We start from the raw sequence: 8,388 nt of genomic DNA, 5'->3' as shown, positions 1-8,388 counted from the left end.
ATTAAAAAATAAATTTGTATAGGCAGGTAACTTGCCTAGTCATTCATTCAATGAGTATTTACTGAACACCTACTGTAGTCTGAGCCCCGGGGATATGGCAGTGAACAATACAGAAAATGCACCTGATCTTCTGAAGTTTGCATGCCAGAAAGGAAACTGACAAGAAAACAAACAAACAAAGAAATACTTACGGAATACAGTGAGTGGAGAGGATGAGCTGAATAGCTCTGCAGATGAAGAAGATGCCAGAGAGGGAGGAGGAAATGGGACGGCCCTGAGTTGGGAGTACACTTGGCAAGTCCGAGGACCAGTGGAGTCCGCTGTGGCTGGAGCAGCAGGAGTGAGGGAGAAAGAAGGAGGAAATGAGGTCGGTGAGGAGCCCAAGGGCCCATCATGTGTGGCTTTGGGTTTCATTCTAATTGTGAAGGGAATCCATTATGAGGGTTCAAAGCCTGGGAGGGACGTAATCTTTTACTGCACAGAGAATTGCTTTATGAACTGTTTCCTCCTCAGGAAGCTCTTTAGGGGATTGGCTGAGACTCAGTGATTCTCCAGAAACTTGATATTTCTGGCTGATACTTCTTATACATCAGGGCCCTGTATTGGTAGCTACAAATCCCGGAGTATGTTCCCAGATTTGCACATTCTTTTTGGAGGGGCCTTGGCCAGGCCAGTCTTTCTGGCTTAACAATACCTCTTCATACACTCATGTATTCAAGAAAGCATGAAAAGGGAGAGGGAAGAGCGCAGAGAACTTACGGGAAATCTCTGGCTCTCTGAAGCCTCAACTATAGACATGACATAAATAAATTAGGATGCAGAAAAAGTTTGGGTCCTTTCCACAGTTAAAAAAAAGTCAGTAAGTTTTCTTCCGAAATATTTTCTGAGAAGGTTTCATGAGTAATGTAGGCAAAATTAGAGGCAGGATGACTCTGTGGAAAGTCAAACAACTCCTTGGTTCTGTTTCACCCGTAGGCACTTGAATGGCCCCAAGAGTAGCTTATCTGACTGACAAGGTTTTGACCTCCTCACATGGTTGGACTATGGATGAAGCATCTCCTGAATCAATCAGGTTGTTAATAAGTAACAAAATTACTGGGACTTTCAGGGAAGGACACATTCATGCTTGAGTATAATTGAGGAAAGGAAGCAGAAGAAATTTCTAGGAGGAATGATGTATTGCATGCCTGGTTTCTTGAAAGATCGCATTTGGATAGTGAATCCTTAAAGACGTGTACTTTTATTTGCTATGGATTGAAATTAGGGTGATCCATTCATATGGGATGACTGAGGAAAATGCAGCCTCTTGCTTCAGGAATGATGGTCTAGGTGTTGGGCCACGGGCTTCCTGGGATATCTGTTTCTTTTGCCTTCTCACGTTAAGAGAGACTCAGGTCTTCCAAGTGCTTGAGGAAAATCTAAATAGGACTCTCTGTGGTTAAAAAAAAAAATTCAAACCAGAGTCTGAGTTCTTTTCCATCTGAGCTTATATGGGACACATTTTGTTGCTTCTTGTAAAGGTGTGAAATGGAAGTTTGGATTTTCCTGGTAAATGACCTTTTAGAGTGGACTTCCTGTTATTTTGTTTTCTCCTGGGAACCAGAAGAGCCATGTCATTTATTCCCACTGTGTGAGGTTGAATAATTTAGAATTAGTCACCCGTCAGATCCTAATTAGTGTTATGAGTAAAATGTCTGTTTACTTTGAACCAGTCATGGGCTAAGCTTATGTTAAATTGTGTGTCACATTTTCTTGGCTCCTTCAGGTTGAGAATCTGGTGTCTGATACAAGCATTAAACATCCCCACCCTATTTTTTTTTTTTAATTCTATGTTGGTGGCCTCCATTCACTTCCCTGCTTCTTAATCACTCTTAGCCCAGAGCCTAACAATGCCTGGCAGCCAGTGTGTACCTTGTAAACTGAACAAAGACCAATTCAGAAAAAATTCACGGAAAAGCAGGTTGGCATTTAAACTTTAAACTTAAAAAGCAAACAACCAGGTGAATATTCAGCACAAAAATGGAGTATCCAGTGCTCCTGGGCTGGTGATTACAAAGCTCTGTTTTGTAATGTATTCTTCATTCTCTTGTTGAGTATCGTAGTCTGTACGTGGGCACACATCCCAGTTTGGAGAGAAAGAAAATAAAGTCGATCTCTGAGAAATGAGTGAGTAAAATCTATGGGAATGGACCAAGAAGGCAATCACGTTTAAGTGAAGAATTTTAGAAATGTCTAAAATGCACTGAAAATGCGATCTTGGAAGCAGGGCTGAATTGTAATTATAGTTTGGTAAATGGATACCTAGTCAGTTTTGATGTCCCCTTACTGGGGCATAGACTGATCACAAGAGGGGCATGGACTGCGGAGGGTAGAGAGAAACTAACCTGGAGGGGGAAGAATTTGGCGGCGTGTCGCAGCACTCGCTACTGAGGAACAGTGAGGGTGGGTGTCTTCTGCAGGGTTTTGATGTTGGATCCCTGGGCTGGTTCTAGACTCGCTGTCGGTCTATCAGATCTTGACAGCGCATCCACTGACTCCTCTACTGAATTTACCCTCAGCTTCCCCCAGGAAACCGTCTGTGTATGCTCTGACTTTCGTGCTGCCTTATTATTGTATTGTTTAATTATTTTATTTTGGCAGGGGTGGGGGTAATTAGGTAATCATTTATTGTTAGAGGAGATACTGGGGATTGAACCCAGGACCTCGTGCATGCTAAGCATGCGCTCTACCACTCTGAACTATACCCTCCCCACTCTGTTCTACTTTCTTATAGAGAGAGAATTTCCTTCCTTCCTTCCTTTTTATTATTTAAAAAAATTTTTTTTTTTTTACTGAGGTAGTGTTGATGTACAATATAATAAGTTTCAGGCGTACAACAGAGATTCACAATTTGCAAAGATACATTCCATTTATAGTTACTATAAAATGCTGGCTATATTCCCTGTGTTGTGCCGTATATCCCTGTAGCTTGTGTCTCTTAATCCCCTACCCCTACCTTGCTCCTCCGCTTCCTGCTCCCCACTGGTAACCACTAGTTTGTTCTCTAGATCTGTGTATCTGCGTCTTTATGGGAGCGGATTTTCTGATCAGCCTCTGTCTTACGCCGGATGGCTTGATGGGTGCACTTCTCATGATAAAGTAAGAAACTGACATGCTGGTTCCTGTGAGGTCACTTAAGGTGAATGTGTCCTAAGAAGCAGAGCACTTGAGGAAAGGCTGGCAAAGCTGAGTTTAGGGGCTGCCAAGCCAAGGACCGGACCCTGGACCCCACCCAGCAGCTGGCCTCTTTCTCATCTTGCTGAAATTGTTGCAAATATAAAAAGGGTACAAACACCGCAGCGAGGCCTAATAAGAATTTACGGACATCTCTAATTCGTCGTGGTCAGAAAACACGTTTTTAATCACTGCACCATTTTGCTTCAATCTTTGCTCATAAATACTTAACAATAGATGTTGGTGATCCGAAGTCTATTTTCTTAAACATACTTTCGTATTTTTTCTTATGTGACCTGTATGGTTATTAACTTTTCTGTCCAGGTGCAAATCATGACTATTCTGGATAAAAATATCTACAAAAGAGGAAGAATGTTGGGTACCCATTCTTCACAAACATCATATTGCTACTTCACAATGACAGTTCCAAGCCACAGTTTTTTTTTTTGAACTGGAATTAATACCACAAGTAGATATTATTGTTTCAAAATGTCCTGCTAAGGAAGGAGAGGGATCATGCTCATCCCGGATGCTTCCCGTTCCCAGTGGGAATATGCAAAGGTTTTTTTTTTTATGAGCCGGGCCCCGTAAGCACACAGGATAGGAAGCTTAGAGGATCGTGTTCAATGAAAGCGTAAGAAGAATGTTGGTGTCACGACTCCAGGAGTTGGACCGGAGGACAAGAGCCAAGTTTCTGGTCCTGAAGAAGGAATCATAAAACCCGTCAGCGAGCAGCCTCAATTTTCCAAAAAAAAGGAAAAGGGTTTTTCAAAATGAGAAATGCTAGAGTCCCAGAATTTTCTCTTCCCTCTGTTTAGGATGCATGACCTCATGACCTCCCGCACTTACACACCCACACCTAAGTCTAGACGCAAGGAAGAGAAACTTCAGCATCGCTTTTCTTGCTGCTGCTACCAGCCTTTGAGAAAAGGAATCGAACATTCACAATGCCATAAAAAAGCCCACAGGGTGCAGCGTGGAAGTGACAATGGGAGAATTGATAAGATGAAAGGGAATGTCATCTTTTCTCTAAAATACGTGATTTGGTTTTTCAGTACCTACTCCACTGACAAATATATTGGGTAGCTGGATTTTTGAAGCAAAAATACAAAGAGGAAGTTACCTTCCTTCCCTGAATGTAGACTTCAAAACACCAGGAACACTTCTGTGTTGTTCACCGCCGCGTCCCCAGGGCTTAGAATACAGTAGGGGCTCAATAAATACTTGTTGGAAAAACGACCAAGTAGCCAGTTATCTGAATATGCTAATTTAGTTTTTAAATAGTAACAGAGGATCTGTTTGTGTTCACATTATAGTGAAAAGATAGCTTCCTTTTTATATTTTTGTTTCCAAAATCTACTTACTCAATATATTTGTGTGCGTGTGTATGTGTGTATATATGTATATATACACACACATATATATATATGTATATAAAATAAAATATATATAAAATAAAATCCCCCATGAAGGCAGGGATCTTTTATCTTGTTTTGTAAACTTCAGTATTTCTAGCACCTTGTGTCATGCATGGAGTATAGTAGGTGTTCAAAACATTTGTTGAATGAGTTATTGGGCATATCTTGAAGAGGGAAGCATGACATCATGAAAAAAAAATGAACCTCCTATTAACACCTGCCTCCTGGTTCAAGTCCCAAACATAATAAGCCTGATTTGTCTGATGACCTAGAGAAAATGCCATATTTTGCGTAAGGTCTCTGATGGTTCTGCTCACGCGCTCTCCTCTACTCTGAGCACGGGGACTCTCTCTCTCTTTTTTTTTTCCCTGTGCAGCGTCGCCATACTGTTACCAAGACCTAGTTTAATATGACCGCTTCGTGGAGAGTTTTCACGATTAATCAGATTTGAACCCTCATCCTGCTCTACTCTGTGCTCTCACGTGCGTGGTAATAACCGACCTGATCGCAGCATTAGGGAAGCTTTATCTAAGTGTATGGAGCCTTTCCTTCTGCCCTCGCCTTCAGCTGTCATTTCTCATGATATCCTGCCCTCCTTGGCCTCTCCTTCCTGACCTGCTTTATCTCTGGGTCTAAGATTTATTACTGATTCTCCCACCCCACGCCACCACCCAAGCTTCCCCTGTTAAATATGTTATATGACAATTTCTCAAGATGTAAGGCGGTAACTGCTTCATAACCATACTACATAATTCAAGGGATAGTTGGTGCAAGTGGACAGACTACGGACCTGGTCATGCTGAGACCTCATTTCTAGAAAGAGCTCTGCCACTAACCAGTTTTGTGAGTTAGAGATTCTAGGTCTCTCTGGGATTCCCTTTTCTCCCGTGTGTGTAACCTGTGGGGGTTTGTCTAGAGCAGTTTTCTATGAATAACACTAATCCATGTATGTCTTTCAAAAAATATGTTCTGGGATCATATTCATTTGGGAATTGCTATGTGTTATGTCACCTTCTTGAATATTGGCAGGTTAAGGTATCGCCAAGTCCTGAAACAAAGGAACTATTTTTCTTTACCTGACAATTGACTTTTATTGAGGGGAGAGGAAACACGTTGCGAGTTCCCTAGAAATCCACGAGGGAAGCCCTAGTTGAACTTTATAGGAATTTTGGCTCTAATTGCACGTCCCTGGATCTCCAGTGCCAGCTGCGGTGGTTATAGAGAAACGTAAGACAGGATGTTGGCCTTGCAGGCATAAAACATCCAACAGGGAAGAAGTAAAAGATCAATGTTGTAAAGGATGGCAATTTGAGACGAAAGCTTTGTTCAAATTATAACGGGCATAAGATTTGAGAAGCAAGTAGGTCTGCCCAGAGTTGGTGCTGTGGGTGAAGAAGGGAAAGGTTCCACAGGGGAAATGTCATTTGAGCTGAGCACCGAGGGCTGTTGGCAATAATTCGCCAAGTAGAGTAGGTGGGGAAGGATATTCCAGGCAGAAGGAACAACATGGCACAGAGGCATAAAATCCCAAGGTATGTTCCAGGCCTGCGAAATAATTTTGTGGTTATGGAGTCTAAGAGCAGAGACTATGTATGGAGAGAGGAGCCAGAGGAAATTCTGGGAGATGAGTAGAGGCTTGCTTGCCCCGTGCTGTAAGTGTCATTCTATGGAGTCTGAAATTATTCCTGTAGGTAACAGGAAACCATCCTCAGGTTGGTTTTTACTCCAGGGAATTACATGATCAATGAGTATTTTATAAAGAGAATTATGAAAGAAAAATGAAAATTCTGGAGTGTTAAGACAGGTGGGAGGGGCAAGAGACCAGCAGGAAAACTAATGCTGACTCTATTGAAATGGCTCAAGTAAGAGATGATAAAAAGCTGAATGATGACCTTTGCCAAAGGATGGAATGGAAAAAGCAAGTTTGAAGGAAATTTGGGAGCTCAGCAGACTACCAGGAGTGGTTACATATGAGGCAAGAAAGAAAGAGGAATAGAAAAAGTCTCTATGGCATGTAGCTTGAGCAAATGTTGTGTGACTATAAAGTTTACTGAGATGGAAGCTCAGAGGATTGAATTGTTTCGTACAGATTTTGAGTTGGACTGGAGATTCTATTCCATAGAGGAATTTTCCTGTAAAAACGTATCCACTGATTTTTTATGTTTCAGGGTCCAAAAATGATTTAACTGAAGACTATATTCTTAGTAAGGAGATTCAATATCTACAAAAAAAAAATTCATTTCACACTGAAATTTGGTAAGTATTCGATACATTCTTGTCAACAAAACAGCATTTAAACCTATATATTTCTTTTGACTTTACCTCTGAATGATAATAATTTCTAGGACCTTAAATCCATTTGCTATTTCATTCAATCAAAAACTCATCTTTTAGCCATGGATAATCCGGTATACACTAATATCTCAGTAGAAGATTGTGAAATTATTTCCGTTTTATAGGAGGGAACAGCATAGAACACCAACAGTGTAAGTGACTATTTAAATAGGAAGCCATTATATTGGAACTAATCCTAAATTTGGTCTTAACACTAAATATTATTGCCACTGTTACATTAAAATGTATTGTTTTTAATAGTCAGGGAATGAGGTTGTTTCAAAGGCATCAAAGAAAGTTAGAAAAGTATTCTTTTACTTAATCAGAATTTTAAGAAGTCCATACGTGCTTATTGTATAGACCTTCACAAAGATTTTAAAGAATTATTTTCCCCAACAATCTTTGGAAGTATGGAGTCCTTTTATTTGGGGAAGAAAGAACTCCCTTGTAGAGGCAGGATGTGGAAATTAACATGATCCAGATTATTTACATAAAAGCAGTCTATGCCTCCCTGATTAGGTCAGAGAATTTTGCCTTTACCTGTGACATCTGCCTTCTATTAGCACTAGTAACAAATTGTACAATCTGTGGTCACTGAACTATGACTGCCTCCTCACTTTGAATTTTTTTTTTTTGTCCAAGAAGGCCAGGGAAATCCAGAAACCTCACTGGTGGGGAGGATTAAACCTAATTTATCAGAGGAAAGAAGTGTAGTGTTCACCTTAAACACTTGAGCTATCAAAATGGCTACATGTTAGAAAACGAATACAATAGGGACAGTCAGAAAGTAACTCCAGAGAATTTTTTTCCTTTTACATCATAAAGAAATAAAGATAAAAGCTGAATGGTCTTATGATGGACACGGCAGCCTCTCCCTCCCCATTTTCCCCAGGTGCACTGTATTTAAGGCCACTCCATGGAATTGTCTTGAAATTTAGAAACTTTGGAAGTCATGTACATGTAATGGTTGTTCCCACTATTCTGGAGTTAAGGATAAAAAGTTGCTGTGTCTAAGCCTTCAGATTCTGCAGATTTCTAAATGCATTTTGTTGCGTGTAGAAGAAATTTTGCATTCTTGAGAAAATGCAGGGCAAAAGTGAATTGAGACACAATGACCCTTTATCTCAGGGCCAAACAACCTATTTCCCTGCAGTTGAAACAGAGGGTAGGAAAGTCGGGTTATGATATCTGAAATCCATCGACGTAGAATGGTTTAGCATTCTCTCCCCGATCCAGCGCCATTCCCTTCACTTGACATCAGTTTGCTTTAGAGGTGGCCGTTTCGGAGAAAGTGATGCAGGAAAAACGGATGTGGGGCGTGAGGAGGGCCGTGTCCCAGGCTTCAGCTGAGCCCCTGGGACGTGCCCCGCCAAGTGTGGGTCCTTGGCTTTGCGCAGGAAAGAATTCAAGAGCGAGCCACAGT

Source organism: Camelus dromedarius, chromosome 11, assembly GCF_036321535.1.
Source record: "Camelus dromedarius isolate mCamDro1 chromosome 11, mCamDro1.pat, whole genome shotgun sequence".
Classification (NCBI taxonomy): Eukaryota; Metazoa; Chordata; class Mammalia; order Artiodactyla; family Camelidae; genus Camelus; species Camelus dromedarius.
This window is presented reverse-complemented; position numbering follows the sequence as displayed.